The sequence below is a fragment of the Bidens hawaiensis genome, unplaced genomic scaffold (genome assembly GCF_021521415.1).
Source record: "Bidens hawaiensis isolate Kalapana, Puna unplaced genomic scaffold, B.hawaiensis_p1.1 tig00068199_1, whole genome shotgun sequence".
Taxonomy (NCBI): Eukaryota; Viridiplantae; Streptophyta; class Magnoliopsida; order Asterales; family Asteraceae; genus Bidens; species Bidens hawaiensis.
Genome location: NW_027502068.1, coordinates 40,435 through 62,104, shown reverse-complemented (window position 1 = coordinate 62,104; position 21,670 = coordinate 40,435). Strand labels below are relative to the sequence as shown.

The window sequence follows — 21,670 nt, the reverse complement described above, 5'->3', positions numbered from 1 at the left end:
TTTGGTTGCTTTATTTGTGTCATCAAGAGCCATTAAAGCATCTTCGACCTCTTCCTTCGTACAGGCAATAGCCATATTCAGTTGCCCTTCGTCATCATCATTACCTTCACCTTCTACTACTGCAATCGCTTGGGGTTCACTCCAACAATCTCTGGCTAGATGACCCATTCCATTACAATTGTAGCATTGGATGGAATTTCTTCCTCGTCCAAAACCCCTTCCATGTCCTCGTGCTCGTCCACAGCCCTTAACCAGTGCTCTTCCTCTACCACGTACAAACATACCAACATTATCTTATTCTCTTACTTGCAAAACTTGTTCTTCAACGGGAACTTGGCTCCGCAGTTGACTCTTGCTTCGTGGGCTTGTAATGATTCCATCAACTGATCATACGAAAGCCTACTTAAATCTTTGGACTCTTCAATTGCAGCAACAACATGATCCCATCTAACAGGTAAACTTTGAAGTACCTTCTCAACAACAGTTTGATCTGTCACCTCCTCTCCATATGATCGTTTCTGATTCACAATTTTCATTACCTTGGACAAGAAATCGGCTACCGGTTCACCCTCCTTCATCTGAATCGTTTCAAACTCTCTTCTAAGCCCTTGTAGTTTTACCATCTGAACCTTTGAATCACCTTGGTATTCATTTTGCAGAAGTGTCCAAGCTTGCTTGGATGTTGAAGCTCCTGCAATACGAGAAAAGATTTCATTATGCATAGCGGATTGAATCAAAGACAGGGCCTTTGCATCTTTCTTTCTATCCTCTTGTAATCTAACCCGATCTCCATCAGCATCATTATATCCAGTACCCACAAAATCCCAAAGCTCTTGAGATATGAGGATGGTCTTCATTCTAATCTTCCAAAATTAGTAACCGTCTCCTTTGAAAATTGGAAGGGGAGTAGAAGGTACACCACTTAGGTTGGCTGCCATTAAGAAGATTAGGGTTAGGGTTATGAGGGTAAAAAGATTTATTGTCTAAGGAATCAGGAAAGCGATCAAGATAATATCAAAACCTGGAATTTACTCTGATACCACTTTGTTGGATCAAAGTGATAAATGACAGAATGTTTATTGAAGGATTGGATAATTTCTTTTAATGAAAAGGCCTTAAATAGGCAACAATACAACGTAAAATAAAAGACTTAATCAAACCCTAACAAACTGAACTAAAGACTAGATAAACATAAACAAACTTCTGTAAAAAACCAGGACATTTTATTAACTCCAATATGCAAATATGTAGCTATCACAACTCCCAACGGTCTTGAATCTCAATGGATAACAATTCTTGAATCATTCTCAACAATTTGGGGATGGCGGAGGTCTTGGACATATTTGATTGCTTTTTCTTTTAAATTTGAAGTCATCGCGGTTTGATTTAAGCCAAAAAGGATGGATCTAATGAGATTTTCTTTTAAAAGGTGCAAGAGGTCTTGGTCATTGATCATATAAAACCCTTGGGTCCAATGAGATTTTCTTTTTTAGCGTCCAATGAAAATATTTATTAGATAGGAAACAGTAAGTGAACCAAGGAAACCACAAATAATTGATCTAAACGTACGCATCTAACCCGTCTTCGAAAACACGAACAAAAGACTTCATCTCGGTAATCGGAAGGCAAACGCCAATCTCCACATCTTCGCCATTTTCTTTGCAGGCGTTCATGGATATCGCTTCATTATAGTCAATAGAAACTGTTTCTATTTTTTTCGGCTTACCCCATCCGAAATCCATGACGTCATAAACTTGAGCTTTGGTGTTCCAGCAATCCCGATAATTGTTGTCGGAATCCCATCTGGAGACCTCTCCTCTGATGCGTCTATTTCTTTCACGATTCCATCCTTATCCGTCAGCGTCTTATGCAGACTTTCTCCAATCAGTTTTGCAGCAGTCACGAACCCTTCTTTTCCCCTTAACTTTGTGGCGTTTTCCATAGCCATTCTCCCTCCAGCACAATTGCCAAAGTAGGCTGCAGGGATCGCGGGTTTCATTCGCGCCCTACAGTCGATGATTAAACAAAATGCTTACAGCCCCTCCTCACGTGTCTTCGCAAAGCAACTCCAGATATAGGCACATGCAACGGTAAAAGACGATACGTATGCTAATGCTGGTAGTTGTGTTGAAACTAAAATCTTCAACCTGTTGAGTACAGTTCGAGGCAATATAAACGTGGCTCGAACTTTATCAGTTGGGCTACATAGTTTTGGGGGCGGATACTCGTCTTTAAACGTTTCAACTTTGATCAAATTTAAATAATTTTCATCTAGTTTCGGGTTATTGACCACTCTATCATAAACGGGTAAAGTTCCATTAGGTAGGAACAACTCATCGGTACCAAGTCGAGCAATCGACATCCACGCCTTCAAGAAAAAAAACCGGGTGCTGGCGTCGGCGAGGCCATGATGGTTTGTCATTCCAACAGAGATTCCCGAGTTTGGATAAAGCGTCACTTGAACAGAGAACACCGGGATCTTTGTGAAATCTGAAGTTTTATCAGCCTCACCCAATAGAGGTATTAGGTCATAAAACATTCCACAATCTCGGGGATGGTTACCCGTTAGTTCGTTGAAGTCAAGGTTAGATTCTGCGAAAGTAACCGCGACAGAATCACCTTCAACGTAACGGATTTCGGGCTTTTTGGTAGGGGTAGGATATACGAACAAATTACCAGCAAAAGGGAAAAAATGTTGAAGGGTGATTAATAACGAGTGTTTGAGCTTTGGAATAATAGTTTCGATGAATTGAGTTTGTGCGATCGGAAGCTCATAAAAGAATAGATAGTGAATAGGATGTAGCATTAGCCATACAAAGTCGAAGTAAGTGAGCGGCAACACCCTTTCGCCTACGGTGGCCGCTGGTGGCGATACTTGTGTTTGTTCAACAACAGTCAACACCGGAAGAGAGGCCATTTTTGGTCCTTTGTAAAAGTTTCCCAAATTTGGCTTTTGTTTTGTTATTTATAATGATCAAACTAATTCTTTTAATTAACTATTGGCGAATAGCGAATAGGAGGCTGTAACTATGAATCGGTTCACGTGAAGGCTGCAACTGTAAATTAAATGCTATGCATGAAAACTGATTGGGTTCACAAAAAATTTCATAGTTACTACTGCATGCAACAAAATTCATTACAAAAATACAATTTACTGCTACTGCATGCAATAGGTTATATTTTAAATAAAAATACAATTCTCGATTTATCTTTTATTCATAACGGTTGTGATTGTCTTGTTACAAAATATATAGTTGCTATATGCCCGAGCGTTGCGATAGAGACGTGACGGGAATGGAGGATGGCATAACCAGTGTAGTAATGTAGAATGGTAACGGCGTGTTGAAACTGCAATTCCAAATTCCATAAAGCCGACCTTGTTTTGCTAGTCCATTGTCTTAGTGTCTTACACTGTGGACAAAACTAGCATGAGTCCAATTAAACCTTAAGCATGCATTTGCTATTGTAAATACAACTAATTAAATGCATACCTCTCAAGTTCTCTATGCTCAGTTCCATAAACTTGGACTGTCCACATTAAAGAAAATGTCTCGTTTGCAATCTATATAAGGAACACGCCACTTAAATGGTTAAAATGAAGGAAATGGTTGTTTTCTTCTGGCAAAATGAATATAGTCAGCAATTAAAACAATCATATTTAAAATCTCTATTAGGAAAACTTATATCTATTGCTTTCTTATTCCCAAATATTGGGAAACTCATATGCAAAGTTCAGATTTTAAGTAAATCATATAAAACCCAATTAATGGTATGCACAGGTTTACAGAATTAAATAATTATAATTGTTTAAATGTGTTTGGCGGGCTAGTCTAATGACTATGTAGCATGCTTAGTCCTACCCGAGGAGAAAAGGTGAAACATAGAAATGATAGAAGAATAAGAGTAAAGTGTCGTTTCCGTCTTTGTTGTTTGGCAAATAATGCGATTTTAGTCTAAAAAGTTTATTTTTTGCACATGGACCATCCACGTTTCCTAATTCTTGTCAATTACATCCAAATCACCAACCCTGTTAAATTTAATCGTTAAATCAGAGATATACATGTCTTTTCACTCTTTCTTTATTATATGAGTAAGTGCCAAAATCGTCCCTAAGGTTTGGTCACATTTGCGAATTTCGTCCAAAAATATTTTTTTCGCATTTAGACCCTCGATGTTTCTCAACCGCCCGTCCGAATTGTTAATTCGGTCTAAATTCAACGTTAACTCAGGGGTGTTACTGTTCTTTTACATGTTTGTTAAAGTAGCAGTAGTAGTTTGTTCGATGGCATATATAACATCTCACGATTCCTATGTTTGAATCCAATATAGTATCCGTTAGTTTATTTTTCTTTATTTTTAGTCATATAAAGGGTTTAGCTCAATATAATAATAATAATAATAATAATAATAATAATAATAATAATAATAATGTAAACGAACATGTAAAAGAACAGTAACACCCCAGAGTTAACATTAAATTTAGACCAAGTTAACATTTGGACGAAATTGACAACGGTTGGGAAGCATCAACGGTCTAATTGCGAAAAATTATTTTTGGACGAAATTCGCAAATGTGTACAAACTTTGGGGACGATTTTGACACTTACTTGAAGAATAATAAATCAGAATCGCTGTTAGAAAAATTAAAAACTATAAAAAATTAAATATCTTAAATGAATAGTTAATTTATTTTTGAAAAACATAAACATAGATATCTTTCAATGTACATTAGTGTGTGTAGCATCACTCTATAACTTTCATGAAAACAAGAAGTAAGAAAAACTATAATGGAAACAATAGAAAAAATAAACTGAGAAATACATTGACAATAATGAAACAAATAAAAAGAAGAAAAAATAGACTATAACGAGACAAATCAATAAAATAAATTGAGAAATTCATTCAACAAATGAACTCAATATCAAAATGTTAAAATTACAACAAAGTCATAATCAAGTTCTCTCTCGGTGTATTAAACGATGACAATAAAACTACTTATGAACAATACCCACATCAAAATAAATCCACCAACTAGGCATATCGACCCAATTCTCCTTGACTGAAAACCACATAAACAAATAGTTTCTGTGACATGTATAATAAATGTGCTAGAGAGAACCTAAAGGCAAAACTGCACCGTTTGCTATGTGGACAATGATTCCGGTGGTGATGGTGTCGTTGAGGCTGTTGATGTTGCTATTGTGAAAGAAGTTAAAGACACTAATGTCAGCCAGAGTACCAATGGAAGATATGATTCCAGACGATTTAAAACTGATCAGCAAGACCTCTGTTTCCGGTTAATAAAGGTAAAATGGGCGTCGTGTGGGTTAAAAGGGGGATATCTGTACCAAGTTGACATCATTAAGCGTCTAATATCTAGTAAATCTTGTATCTACATGCATATTTAATCCTACTGTTAGTTAATGATTGTTGAATATAAATTGATAATTTCCGCAAAATTCAATTTGATTTTTGATCCATAAACATGTGGACAGATAAAACTATCATAATTTTGGTTTAAGTCTATAAATCTAACTAAAGTTTTGCAATAATAAGTTTCTGTAAAAGTGTTTTAGTATAAAATAAAGCAAGTTGCTATAGTAAGTTACAAGTAGGACTTTGTTAAGTTACAAGTTGGATGTATATGTGATGGCTTAGTGTCATAGATGTCATAATTGACGTTTGTGGTTGTATTCTTGTAAAGGTTGGTTCAAAATGTTTGTGTGGTGTAGAAATAATCAGAATTAATGTACTCGTAAATGAAGCAGAACCGTGATTGAATATTGTGATGATGCATTGAATAAAAAAACTTGGATTAATCTTGGAATTGTGATATTACTATTAGATTAAACTATTTAAGGTACACTCAATGCTTAATCGAATTAGAACAAGATGCGCTTGAAAAGGTCCATACATTACAAGAAAGTGAGCAATAGTGGCGAAGCCTTTAGCGGCAACGCCCACTATTAGCGGGGGCAATGGCTTGATCCGCATGAACTGTTCATATAGCACTCCTGACCGTTGATTAAACTTTGATCAAATGGCTGAACAAACCAAATCTCTTTCTCAATAATACCAATCTTCTTCCCACCAACCCATATACTTATCCAGCCACCACCACTCATTCACTCAACCACTCATCGACACCACATTTTTGAAGCCATCTCCACTGGAAGCTCAAAGTAAAGTTGGCCGTCAACCTCCACCACCGTCAACCATCACCCCATCTTCTTCAACACCACACACACCACAGTCAAGCTCCGCCACTATGTTTTCAACCTCCAGCTACTGTTAAGCTCCGCCATTGTGTTTTCAAGCTCCGGCTATCGTCAAGGCATCAAACTTTGGCAAGGTGCAACTTCAGCCACCATTTTTTTTGGTTCCGGCCACTGACCATTCTTGTAGTTTTATGTAAGTTCTTGTAGAAATATTGTAATTTAACCATTTTTAATAAGAAATTACTCATGTTTTATTTCTTTTCATGCTGAATTTGATTAATAATCATGTTTTATGGTTTTAAAATGTGCCCCGGCCACCTGCAACTTTTTCCGGCAAACTTTCCGGCATAAAATCCAGAGACGTATTAGCGTCGACGCCTTACCGTTTAGCAACGGACATTTAGCGGCAACCTATTAGTTGCAACAAGTCACCGCTAAACGTATAGCGACGCCTTTTTTTTAGTGGCGACATGTGTAGCCGCTTGTAGTGATAATCAACTTAAATAATTCTCACAATAATACAAACGCACGCATAAATGAAAATGTCTTATGGATTAAATTCTCATTTAGTATTTAAGCGTTACAAATATTAGAACAACAAGGGTGTCACAATGGATTGAACCCATGTTATCCATTTTTTTATACATGTACGTAAATACATATGAGTTTCCAAGTCAAAATTGACATAGCATGATATTTTACTAGCCTGTGTTCTAATCCTTCAAATAATATATCAAAGCTCAAGTCCAAAGAATATAAGTGTACCAAGTTGACATCATTGAGCGTCTAAATCTCTATTAAATCTTGTATCCATATGCATATTTAATCCTACTGTTAGTTGATTCTTCAATGATTGTTTGAATATAAATTGAGAATCTGTACAAAATTCAGATTGATTTTTGATCCATAAACATGTGCAGATATAAAACCATTATAATTGTAGTTTCAGTCTATAAATCTAACTAAAAAATGTATAATAATAAGTTTTTGTAAAACTATTTAGTACAAAATAAAGCAACTTGCTTTGGTAAGTTACAAGTAGAACTTTGTTAAGTAAGAAGTTGGATGAATATGTTGTTTCATTACTAGAAAATTGAGTAATTGTCACCAAAATTTGCTACCGAAAAAAAACGGTGGCAATTTTAGCGACCGATTTAGCAAATTTGCTACCGAAACCATAGTTACTTGACACGGTAGTTAAGCGGTCGAAGATTTTGCCACTGATTATTTTCGATGACTAAGCGGTCGGAGTTTTTGCAACTGGTTACTAGGCGGTCGGAATTATTGCAACCGGTGGCTAGACGGTCGGAGTTTTTGCAACCGTGCCTAAGCGATGTGATTTTTTGCAACCGTTTATCTTAAGCGGTCGGAGTTTTTGCAACCGGTGACTAGGCGGTTGGAAATTATGCAACCGATGGCTAGAGTACGGTCGGATTTTTTGCAACCGTGCCTAAGCGGTCGGAGTTTTTGCAACCGTGATCAGAATTTTTGTAAAACGGTCAGAATTTTTACAAATGGTTTAGTTAAGGGAATTGTATTCATTTTATTAATCGAAAGTGCCGCAGAAAAAAAAGCATATACATAATTAAACAGGTTTGTTCTCCATCGTTTAATTAATAATCGGCGTATGTACGGAGCCCATGACACACTTAGAACAAACTTGATTTCACAATCCGTCTGCATCAATCCATCGCTCTCGATTAAGCATTGGACGGACCGCTTCAATTTCTGGCGACTCTTTTCATCTTCTCCGGCGGCGGCACATCATCTTCTTCTTCGATTGAGTTATGCAAATCTCCGACGGCGATGTGTTCATCAATATTCCTCTCGGTAGGAATATATTTTTCGTCAATTTCTGACGAATTTGAGCTAGGAATCCGTACACATTGGATGATAAACGGAATCGAGGTATGCTTATAGTTGTGAATTTCTAAACCTAATTAGCAATTGAGATCCGTTCATGTTGATTTCATGTGCTTTACAAACTCTAAATTAGGGTTCATATTCTGTTTATCATCTGCTGTTTAACTAGCATCCGAGATTTATTCATGTTGATTTGTTATGTATTTTCACTACTTTGAAGTAATAAGATCTCTAAGTTAGGGCTCATATACTGTTTATCATCCACTGTGTCAATCAATTGAAAATCCAAGATCATATATATTATATAAACATATAACTATAATTCTCATAAACTAATGCTTTATTACTCTACTGTGTTCCCTTGAATTTTGGAGATAATGGTGGCAAAAATGTGGTACAGGATTGCCTTACAAACATAGCTTTAAGTGCTCTTGTAATATGATATGACACAACCAAAGCTGCCAAGAATATATTTTGTTTTTTGGATGTAAGTTTCATTTTTTCGTCGTACGTTTAGTTAATATTTAATAATATGATACGACACAACTGAAGCCGACAAGAATGTATTCTTCTCTGGATATATAAGTTACTTTATCCTTTTGTTATAGGGCTAATGACTTTAGTTCTTTGCCTTGTGAAGAAACAACTTGATGACATGGGGAAAAATAAATGCTTACACAGAAACTATGATATTGCAAAACCGAAGGTAGTTTATACAAGCACTTTTGACTTCCTACTTAAGTTTTTACAATAATATTTACCTAAAACATGTGCTCATTCAAATTTCTAAGTGTCCTACTTAAAGTGTGTACTCGGTATTGTCGAAAACCATGTCTTGATAAAAAAGAAATCGAATGTCGACTCCTTGTTAACAAAGCCCGACATTTTGATGCTAGACTATTGTATTTAGTGTTTTTGCCATTAGTTTTCTATGTATATTGAAAGACAATAAATGTTTCAGTTTCAATTGACCATCAATCTTAGATTTCTTTTATTGCTAACTTAATTATTTCACAAGCGAAAATGGCTCTGTCATGCTTCTCTGTAGTAGTTAATGCTTCTAATTATGTCACTGGGCTTTTGGTTCAGAAGTATGTTAGTTTTGGTTTTTTTATTAATGTATATAGATAGAATAACATCTTTTTTATTTGTTTTTAGAACTCGTATAACATTTTGTTAATATTGAACATCTTTGATACAAGTTATTAGTTTGATTTGTGTTTGCATTTATATGTGTATGATTTTGTAAGTATTTTTATATATAAAAACAATTTGGTAATTATTTTTAAGCATATAAAGGTGTAGACTGCATTGCGACCAAAAAAACGTCCAGGATTTGCGACTGCAGTAGTGGTCGCAAAACTTGCGACTGCTAGGGTGGTCGCAAAAATTCCGACCGCGGGGTAGTGGCAAAGTTTGGGATCGAATGAGTGGTGGCAAAATTTCCGACAACAATAGTGGTGGAAAAATTTCCGATGGCAGCAGTGGTTGCAAGATTTGCGATGGCAGTAGTGGTCGAAAGCTTTGCGACGGTAGAGTGGTTGCAAATATGAGTAGTCGCAAAATGGTTGCAACAGAGCAATTGCGACCTGCGTTTTTCGAACCGCATTTTCGGTTGCAAAGCGATCGCAACATTGCAATTGCGACTGTTTTGCGACCGAAATGGCGGTCGCAAATGCCCAGTTTTCTAGTAGTGTTTGATAAGTAATAAGTAGAACTTTGTTAATCAAGAAGTTGGATGAATATGTTGTTTGTAACATCATGACTTAGAGTTATAGATATCATAATTGTCATTTGTGTTTGTATTCTTGTAAAGGGTGGTTCAAATTGGTGGTGGGGTGTTGAAATAATTAGAATTAACATTAACATAAATGAAGTAGAATCGTGATTGAATACCGTGATGATGATTGAATACCATGATGATGAATTGAATATAGCAACTTGTGTTAATCTTGGAATCGTGATATCATTATCAGATTAAACTATTTGAGGGTACACTTGATCCATAGGTGAAATCATGTGTTTAAAGTGTTTAATATCTTGTGTAGTGCTTGTTTATATCTATCAAACATGGTTACATTGATTGGTTTTATGATTGCAGGTGCTCGAAGCTTAAAGGAACTAATTTGGAATATTAAATATACCAATTAGAGGCTGTTACATGGATGCTTTAAAGTTCGGGGGAGTTAGAAATGGATTCGCGTGCGTTTAAAAGTAAAATAGGCATATTCGGGGCTAGAAAATGAGTTACGGGACCATAGTATGTGAACTTCGGATTTCTCGACGAGACAAATCAGAAAATTGAAGAATCTTAATGTCACCTCCACCACAAGCTACGGTGGAGCCATCGTAGCTTACGGTGGAGGGTTCGTAAAAATGCTGTAAGCTGGCCGTAAGGTAGAAAAATAGCACTGTAAATGTGGAGCCCACCGTAAGCTACGATGCTGTTTTTAGGATTAAGTTCTTATGGTGCTGTTTTTCTGCCTTACGAATAGCTTATGACACTTTTTCCTAACCCTCCACCGTAATGTACGGTAGCTCCACCATAGCTTATGGTGGACCTGACAGGGAATGAATTTTTTGAGGATTTTCTTCCATATTTAAGCCCAGTTAAACCCAAAGTCGATTAACCTTCATACCCTAACCACTAAGGACGATTTTGGGACCATTGTACACCATCTTAACACCTCTCAATCCTAAATTCATCCATGGATTCAAGATTCTAACCAACAGTTGAAGGATTCATGATGTAGAAGCAAGGCTAAACCATTCTTGACCGCTTCATGTGTTTGGTTTGCATATGAAACTGATTGTTTTGCGATTGTCACTAATATTGGGCTATAGTTTTGATTAATATTTTGGTTGATTGAACCTTTATGTTTGTTTGAATCGGTTAAACCGTTGTTTTTCTAAGATTTACATTTATCATCAATTATTTGGTTTGTGTTCATCAACATTTAGGATTAAGTTCTTATCGTCATTAACTGTTTACCATTAATCATTGATAGATTCTAGGTTTTATATTAACGAAATAGTAATTAAGTAGACCACGTTCCGTTGTGTCAATTCGTCGGATTAAGTTATCTGAATCATCATAACCATACTAATGTGTCTCGTAATTATTTCCCTATTCTAACAATTGAATTATGTCTGTTTAATTCCCTAATTGGTATAAGTTTGGCCAGTTGGTTCATTCCTTCGCCTGAACTTGAGGTATGTCACTGTTTTCTGTAAGAGTTTACAACTAAATCAAATTATAAATTGCTTGGCATCATTTGTCCATTTAGTTAATTAAATTATTAAATAATGAACATGAATTTCACTTCCAATGATTCCTTGTGCAGACGACCTTACTTAATGACGAGTGATTCGTCAGAAGGATGTTAATCGAGTTAACGGATAGAAGTATAGTTGTTAAATTAACTAAATTTGGTGGAAGTAGATAACTACTGTTACTCGGGTGATTGCAGGTTTGAGGATTTAAAGGATGACGTTACGAGAACTTAGGCGAAAACGGCAAAGAAAACGGAGTTGGAATGAAAAAATTATGAAGAAAACAAGAAAATGGGAAAAAGCTCCACCGTGGCCCACGGTGCACACTGTGGACCACGGTTCAACTGGAACAAAAACACCAAAACCCACCGTACCGTGGGCACAATGAAGACCGTGGAGTGGACCGTGGCCCACGGTCTAGACCGTGGCCCACGGTCTAGACCTTGGACCACGATCCGGCCCATAACCGCCACTTTATTCTTGTTTATCAAGCCGTTTTGGATCTCTTTTCATCTATCTTTTCAATTGGGACGACTTGTGGGCGAGTTTTGGAGACAAAATCATTATCTTGGGAGTTGGTAAACATTTTTTTGTGTTTTTGATTCATATGATTAAGAGAATTAATGTGATGATGATCCATAAAACCATGAGTGGCTAATCTTGTGGTGTTTCTCTTGGATGTAAGGTTATTTATGAAACACTTTATGTTAATTGTTCTTGAACTTGGATTGATTGACTTATTGTTTATGTTAGTATAATCATGATGTTATTGTGATTGTTTGTAAATTGTCCATATCGTTTAAACCTAATTTCAATCTATACGTTCTTGGTGTCGTTGACAATTGAGATTTAGTTGAAGGAATTAGGGTTAAAATTGTTGATTGATTACCAAGTAACAACCTCGCATTCTAGGAATCCGAGTACTTAGTTCTTGATTAATCACAAACAATTATATTTACACAAAACCGAGATATTATGGTTTATTCATTGAACTTTAACAAGAGTGTTGCGTAATAACCCGAACTCCAAGAGGAATACCTGTTTTATCAATCGTTACAACTTATTTGCTAGTTTATTTTAGTTCATACAATCAAATCAAAATCAACTTGAAGATTACTTTGTGTCATTTACTTTTCTATTAGTTTAACTGTAAAGCTACTTATTTAACACATATTCCACAAACTCCTTGTGTTCGACACCCACTTACTGCTATCTATTTAGTTGTATTTAGTTTATTTTTGAGTGAGTCTTCGACCTCATGTCAAATTTTGGCGCCGTTGCCAGTGAGTATTACGCAACGTATGTTACTTTTGTTGTTTTTGTTTAATTGTTATTGTCAGTTTTACGCGGGTTGTGCTAGTGTGCAGGTACTTACAGGTATATGCATACACGAGGCTCTCGGTCTTCATTACCGTTAGCTTTTGATCCTGAAATCGAGCGAACTTTTCGTCAGAATCGGATTCTTCAAAGGGAGAATAAGATTATTGGGTCACCAAGCACACAAAGTCAAACAACTGACACCACAATCATGGCTTCGGATCAATCTTTACAGCCAATGCCGCCACCCATCAATTCAGAAAACCCACCATCCACTGCACCCATTACCACTACAAGTTCCACAAGTGAACCCACCTCAACCGTGTTTAGCTTTCAATCACCATCTAGTCTTCCACCCTTGACCAACTTCATGCCTATTCAAGGACAATCATCAAATTCACAACAGCAATCACCTTTCCACTCTTAACAACTACTTTTCAATCAACAACCATATACATTGCCTCAAGACCCACCCATAACCCATATTTCACCGGGTTTGAGATCGGGCCCGCATTTGTTTGGTGGGCCACGTTATGGCGATAACAATGAAGGGTATGAAGAGTATGAAGAAGTATATTCAAGTGGAGTCGATGGGAATCACTTGAGTATTCAAGGGCAATTTGGGTATGTACCCGAACAACAACCGCAACAACAAATGCAACAATGGGGTGGGCCACATGTTAATCAAATACAACAACCACAACCATTGCAACAAGTTTCACAACAAACGCAATATCAACAACCTCAACAACCAAATCCCCAATCACAATTTCAACAATATGCACAACAAAGGCCCGTGTATCGGAAAATGGGCCAACCGAGAGTGCCTTTGGGGGTACCAAGAAGGCATGCAAGAGAGATGGTTAGGGGAATTGAAGCTCATTTTCGACCGGTCATCACCAATAACCCATCTCCAGTGGTTATTCCTCGAAATCAAAATGGAAGAACGTTTGAGGTTAGCACCAATGCGAACCAAAGTTTACCTAAGTATAAGGGTCTAGCAACGGAAGAACCTTATTTTCATTTGAAGGCATATGATTCGATTTGCAACACGATCGGGGGGTCAAGGTTTTTCACCGGATGAGGTTAAGCTGGTTTTATTCCAATTTTCGTTAGAAGAAAACGCAACGAAATGGTTTTACACATTGCCTTCTGCATCAATTTATACTTGGGCCGAGATGCAACAAAGATTTTTGGAAGAGTTTTACATGGCCCAAAAGACTAGTGATACAAGACGAAGTTTGAGAAGCTTCCAACAACAATCGGGTGAGATGTTTCATGAAGCATTTGAGCAGTTCAATATGATGATCAAGAATTGTCCTCACCATGGTATTGCTCTTTGAGAGTTGTTAAATGCTTTTCATGAGGGGTTGAATGCGGAAGATGAGAGGGATTTAATGTCAATCACAAATGGTACATTTGGAACCAACTATGAACAAGATGATTGGGCATTCTTGGAGCAAATGTCGGTCACATCAAAGAGAAAGGCTCAAAACGCAAGAAGAGCAAGGTCGGCTATTACAAGACCACAAGTGCATGCGGTTAACAATGAAGCACCTCAAGTTTCTAATCAAGTGTATGATGTGTGCACGAGTTGTAATGGGTTAGGACATGCTAGTGATACGTGTCCAGGTGTGGAAGGGCAAGCTGAAGAGGTAAATGCAATTCAAGGTCAAGGAGGTGGTAATCGAAATTATAACATGAACTCAAACACTTACCACCCCGGGTTGAGAAATCATCCAAATTTTTTCTATGGTAATCAATCAACTCAACTCAATCCTAATTTCCAAGGGACTCCTTAAGCCCACTTTATTCCTCGTCAGTAATACTTCAATCAAGGAAATGCTCAAAGTGGGAATAACCAAGGAAATCAAGGTCAATTTAATCAACCGGGTGGTAATCAAAGTGGGTCTTCGGTTAAAGTTCATCAAGTGGGAATGAAGTGATGGACATGTTAAAGATGATGCAGCAAGAGATGCAGAAGAGGAATCAGTTGGATGAAGCTCGTGTACAAAAGGATGAAATTCTTGACAAGGCCATTCAATCATTGACAACTCAAATGGGCCAACTTGCAACCGAGGTATCCAACTTGAAGAAGAACAAAGGTCAACTCCCGAGTGACAATAAGGTGAACCCTACTCATACTACTTCTCGCAATGTGCCGATTAATCAGGTAAGTGTTTTAAGAAGTGGTAAGGAGTTTCAAATCAATACCACACCAGAATTAGTTGAAGGGGGTGGTAGAGGATGTGACGGGGACAGAAAGTGAAGATGAACAATCTTCACCCATTCAACCCCCTAAACCATCCTCGTTTTCAAACAAAGATTCGGGTAAAAATGAACTTTTAAACGATAAAAACAAGGAAGTGGAAGAGGTTCCAATTCCATTTCCTTCGACTTTAATCGATCCAGGTAAGAAAAACGTGATTTTAAAACGGGGTGGGTCCTCAAAAGGAGGAGATGTGGGAGGTGTTCAAACAAGTCAAAGTCAATCTTCCTTTACTTGAGGCAATAAAACAAGTACCTGCTTACACAAAGTTTTTAAAAGAATTGTGTACTTAGAAAAGACAACAAAAAGTTCCTAAACGAGTGGATTTAACTGAACGAGTGAATGCGATTCTTAAAGGTGACCTCCCACCTAAGCTTCAAGACCCGGGAGCGCCCTTGATTAACATTCAAGTGGGTGACTTTCAAATGTCACGGGTGCTATTGGATCTTGGAGCGGGTGTGAGTAACCTACCGGGGGGTTTGTATGATTAATATGATTTTGGTCCACTTAAACGAGTTGAGACCACAGTTGTATTGGCTGATTTGTTTCATAAACTTCCTCGGGGGATTGTGCGGGATGTTATTGTAAAAGTAGAGGAATTTTATTATCCTGTTGACTTTTTGGTTTTGGATTACTCGTCGGTTGAACCAACACAACAACAAAATGTCATATTGGGTCGGCCATTTTTAAACACTGCTCATGCTATTATTGATTGCCGGTATGGTACAGTTGATATGGCCTTTGGAAATAGAAAAATGCGTTTAAATGTGGTTACTAATGTTTCTAATTCATTGGCTAGTGAAGAATGTTTTATGGCAGTTATTATAGATGGGTGTGTACCACATGAGTATGAGGAAGGTATGTTGGTTGTTTGTGTTTGTGATGATTCTGAATAGGTTCACATTTTATGCATTGGGTTTGGAGGAAACGAAGCAAGATGCATTGGCATTGCAAGAAGGAAGACCACCGTGGACTCATCAGGTTGAAAGTCTACCAACAGAAATTAATTCAGATACGAAACCTTCATTGGTTTGTCCTCCCAAGGTTGAATTAAAAGAATTTCCAAGTCATCTCAAGTATGCATTTTTGGGAGAAGGTGAAACTTTGCCGGTTATCATTGCCTTTAATTTGAATGAGGCTCAAGAAGTGGGGTTGTTGAAGGTTTTGAAAGCTTACAAGGCAGAGATTGGGTGGACTATAGCCGATTTGAAGGGTGTTAGTCCATCTATAGTCATGCACAAAATCATCACCACGGATAACGCAAAGCCTACTCAGGAAACTCAAAAAAGGTTGAATCCCAACTTGCGAGAGGTGGTGAAAAAGAAGTCATCAAGTGGTTGGATGAGGGAATTATTTATCCCATTTCAGAAAGTGCATGGGTAAGTCAACACAGGTAGTCCCAAAGAAAGTTGGCATCCAGGTAATTAAAGATGAAAGTGGTGAACAATTCGCCACCCGACCGGTCACCGGGTGGCGAGTGTGCATCGATTATAGAAAGTTAAATGCGGCTACTTCAAAAGACCATTTTCCACTACCTTTTATTGACCAAATTATTGAAAAATTGTCGGGTCAAAAAATTTATGGTTTTTTGGATGGGTATTCGAGATATAATCAAATTGCAATCCACCTAGATGACCAACATAAGACCACATTCACATGTCCGATGGTACTTTTGCCTTTAAGCAGATGCCATTTGGATTGTGTAATGCCCCGGCCACGTTTCAACGATGTATGATGAGTATTTTCTCGGACATGGTTGGGGATTCACTTGAGGTATTTATGGATGACTTTTCTATTTTTGGGTCAACTTTTGAAAGATGTATTGATGAATTGGAAAAGGTTTTAAACTTTGTGTCGAAAGTAATTTAGTTTTAAGTTGGGAGAAAAGTCATTTCATGGTACAAGAGGGTATAGTGTTGGGTCATGAAGTTTCAATGTGACAATCGTCAATTTCAGGTTAACTCCGTTAACTCAACTCCGTCAATTCAAACTTAAAGATTACCGAATCTATAACGCACACTGTCACACCCCGATCGTGATGGCGGAATAATCGAGGCGCGGCGACTAAGTCATGATTGTTGAGCACAATAGTATAAAAGTCTAAATGCATAAACATAACCAAAATGTCAAATATTACACCATCCAGGTAACATGAAACAAATTGTTTTAATACAAAATATCAAGTTTCCAAACAACTCCTAGACTAGCCTTCATCTCTCTAAGGCCTCTAAACTTGCTAGGGATTTCTTGCTGCATTATTTCCTGAAAACATGTAACAAACTGTCAACTACATAAAGTAGATGAGTGAATTCATAGGTTTAAAGAAAAAGAGTTTATACACAAACATACTAGTATAGGTTGTAGGGGTTTATATATAGGGTGTACCTGCGGCTAACCCACCACTCCTACAACTTATACTACTATGTTTGGATATAATACCCGGTTTTAAGATGGTTTGTAAGAAAAGGTCTCTTGGTTTTCCCAAAGAGGTTTTTGTAGTAAGTAAAACATGAAATGTTCTCCTGGACTCTCAGCGGGCTTATTATTCTCCCATTAGAGTCGTTTGTGATAAGATTACTCAAAGATTTGTGGTCTCCCAACGGTACATGTAGCACATAGCAGTTAAGCATAAATAAGGACATATAGATTTGAGCATGCTAAGTTTACTAGATAAACCAACACCAAGATCCCACTGTTTACTAGTATCCAAGATGATGGTGAATAAATGATGATGATGATGAATGATGATGAAACTCAATGATCACACAAGACTTGATTGATCCCACGCAAGACTTAAACCAAGACTACCTCGTTCTTGTCATCCAGGACTCAGCTAGGTTCTACCGAGAGTAGGATAGACTCCCCAAAGAATCCTGGGTTCCCTTGGTCCCTACCGAGACTAGTATAGGTCCTCAAGAGTTATGGATTTCACCGAGACTAGTATGAAATCCCAAGAGTTACGAGTGCCACCGAGAATAGAATGCCACTCATGGTCGCGAGTTCTACCGAGAGTAGAATAGACTCTCACGTCCAATTCAACTCATGATGCTTTGATCTCTAGATTTCCATGCTGACACAATGACTATGATGATATGAATATGATTCCCATTCCCATGATGTCAATGTTCATAGAATTTCCCATACTCATTGATTTCCAATGTTCTTAGATCTCCATAAGTTGATGGGTTTTCCCCATGTTCATAGATTTCCAAAGTTTATAGATTCTTAAAAAGCTTGTGGATTTCCGCACGTGTGTAGAAATCCAAAAGTTTATAGTTTAAAGAGTGTTTGCATAAATGATTTTATCCAAACGTGTAAAGTTACCATGTTTCCACCCCATAGTTTTGAAAAGCTTAAATAGGGGCTATGAACTCACCTTGATCTCGGGTTAGGATGGTGCTACAATAGATCTCCTTAGCCTAGAGTTGAACATATATATAAGGTTAACAACGTGCTATAAGTCTAAGAAAACGAGCTTACGCGGCCTCGAGCAAAAACTGGGTTTTAAAGACGAAAACAGCTTGGTTCTGGCTTGATTCGATCGAATAGGAACACGTTCGATCGAATAGACACACATTCGGTCGAATCTGAGGCACACTCGATCGAACTAGAAACACATTTGGTCGAACCAGTTGGAAAAACTCGTTCGGTCGAACATGGAACTTGTTCGATCGAATAGACACTCGTTCGATCGAATACGAAACTCATTCGGTCGAATGAGTTGGAGACCATTCGGTTGCTTTCCTATTCGATCGACTGGACTGATTCGATCGACTGGTTCGATCGAATGAGTCTGATTCGACTCCTTCAAGCTGGGCGACGGAGAAACCTACGGGTTTTTCAGATTTTCCAGATTTTTGACCCAAAATCGAAGTTTTTGACATGGAAATGCTCGGGATTGAAAGGGCTATCGATTCCTAGTGATTTTAAACACAAAAGCCTGCATTTTGACACCAAAACAAGACGGTTTTTGACCCGAAAACTCTAGAAACGAAAATGGGTGTTTTTGCTCGATTTGAGGCCGAAAATGGTTATGAAAATGGATGATTTTCAAGAAGATCTTACCAAGAATAACAACGAACAGATTTGTGGACTCGGATTTGAAGTTTGAAGACTTTCTCTCTCTAGTTTCTCTCTCTAGAATGAGAGTGTTTGGGTGGGAAGTGTTGGTGGAAATGAAAGAGATGGTGTAAGAATACTTGATTTTCCGCTTAAATACTCGGGTGACTCGGGTTCGGGTTTAGGCTACCGACGGGTCAAGACTAGTCGAGTTCATAAGTTTTTAAACAAACTAAAACTTTTTCAGCAAAACTTTTATAAAACCATTTTCCGAATAATTATTTGAAATCTTTTTAAATAAGAACATTTAATTTTTCGAAAGCATAAAAATTAATATTTTTCAGGCGTAAATGTCGTTTTATAAAATAAACATTTTAAATGATAAAAGCAGATTTTTCCAATGATATGGGTTCCGAACTTATCGTCCAGAATCCCAAAGTCTATAGTTTCCGATGATTTCACGATCCTAGTTTACCAATCGAATTTCAGGGCGTTACATCCTCCCCAATTTAGAGGAATTTCGTCCCGAAATTTAGAACTTAGTATAGTTGATGCAATGATGTTTTAGATCAAATGATCCCATGATGACCACTATGCGCCACTACCCCTAATTTTCGTCTTGGATACCACCCAAATCAAGTTGAAGGGGTTTATATATAGGGTGTACCAGCGGCTAACCCACCACTCCCTCAACTCCACTTGGGTGTTTCTTTCGACTCCTATTAGTTCAATGACACACAGGACGACACACTATTTTCCACTACAAGGCATCACCTTCAAGCTTTACATCAGACATATTCATTTCGGATTGAAGGGGTTTATATATAGGGTGTACCAGCGGCTAACCCACCACTCCTTCAATCTCCAATGAATAATTCCCTCAATAACTCTTGAATTTAACGCCTCACAGCTGCCACGCTAACTATGAGTCCCTAATTCCAAGTCTCGCTTCAGACATAATCAACTTGTGCCGAAGGGGTTTATGTATAGGGTGTACCAGCGGCTAACCCACCACTCCTTCAACATTCATTGATTAATTCCCTACACGAAGCTTGAGTTCACGACTCATAGTTACACAATAGCATATTGTTTATACACGTATACACCTGTGAACTTGATGTAATTATATTCCGGACTATAATTACGAGTTCACCTTGTATCAATGTATAAACTCCATTGTGTGCGGCTAGAAAAATCGACACGACACCACACACACACACACAACCATGCTTCATGAATGCTAGAATGATGACAAATTTTGGCTCAATGATACATAGTTTACCCCAATGTTTACATGATTAAGTATGCACAACTTGTGTTTTCCAGCACGAGTCATGGGTAGCCAAACTTGGTGTTATGCAAATAAGAGAATATTTATAAGCAAATAGGAACAACATGATACTTCATTGATTGATATTGGTCCCTGATTACATGATTACGATTACATAGACTCCAAGATTTCTAGAATTACAAAGATGATGACTATGCGAACAGATGAGGGTATTCCTCCTCCATCTTATCCTCTCGCTCCCATGTGAACTCGGGTCCACGATGGTTGTTCCAACGTACCTTGACTATGGGTATCCGGCTTCGCTTAGTCCTTTTGACTTCTCGATCTAGGATCTCGACAGGTTCCTCAACAAAGTGTAGTTTGTCGTCGATGCGAACCGTGTCGATCGGGATTTGAGCGGTCTCGTCAACGAGGCACTTTTTGAGTTGCGACACATGAAAAACGTTGTGAACACGGCTGAGTTCTGGAGGCAATTCCAAGCGATAGGCTACGGGTCCGACCTTTTCGATGATCTTGAAAGGTCCTACGTACCTTGGAGCAAACTTTCCCTTTTTCCCGAAGCGAACAATGCCCTTCCAGGGGGAAACTTTGAGCATTACGCGATCGCCTATTTGGAACTCCAGAGGTTTGCGGCGTTTGTCAGCGTAATACTTGTGTCGACAGCGGGCGTCCTTAAGTCTTTGCTGGATGATGGCGATACTGTCAGTGGTTTCCTGTATCAGTTCCGGGCCGAGGATTTGAGAATCTCCGGTCTCGGACCAACACAGTGGAGAACGACATTTCCTGCCATAGAGTGCCTCGAATGGTGCGCATTTGATGGTAGCATGATAGCTGTTATTGTATGAGAACTCTGCAAGAGGAAGGTGAGTCTCCCAGCTACTACCGAATTCAAGGATACAGGCTCTGAGCATATCCTCCAGGGTTTGTATGGTCCTTTCGCTCTGTCCGTCCGTTTCAGGATGATAGGCAGAGCTAAGTTTCACACTTGTCCCAAAGGCTTTCTGAAATGACTTCCAGAACCTTGACGCAAAAGAGGGGTCACGGTCAGACGTGATGCCCTTAGGCACACCGTGACGGGTTACGATCTCACGAATGTAAATCCGCGCCAGCTTCTCCGTAGTGTAGTCCTCGCGGACAGGGAGAAAGTGGGCAGACTTGGTCAAGTAATCCACGATAACCCAAATCGTGTCATAACCGCTGGGTGTCCGCGGGAGTTTGGTAATGAAGTCCATAGCGACTTCGTCCCACTTCCACTGCGGTATGATCGGTTTTTGTAACAGGCCAGATGGTCTCTGATGTTCAGTCTTGATCCGCGAGCATGTTAGGCACCTACCGACGTACAAAGCTATGACTTTCTTCATACCCGGCCACCAGAAGTGA

General features: G+C 38.3%; 1 pseudogene; it reads right to left on the bottom strand.

Moving 5' to 3' along the window:
* Positions 1–1,559: 1,559 nt before the first annotated feature.
* Positions 1,560–2,917, bottom strand: LOC143605142 (malonyl-coenzyme A:anthocyanin 3-O-glucoside-6''-O-malonyltransferase pseudogene; annotated as a pseudogene).
* Between the last annotated feature and the right edge of the window lie 18,753 nt (positions 2,918–21,670).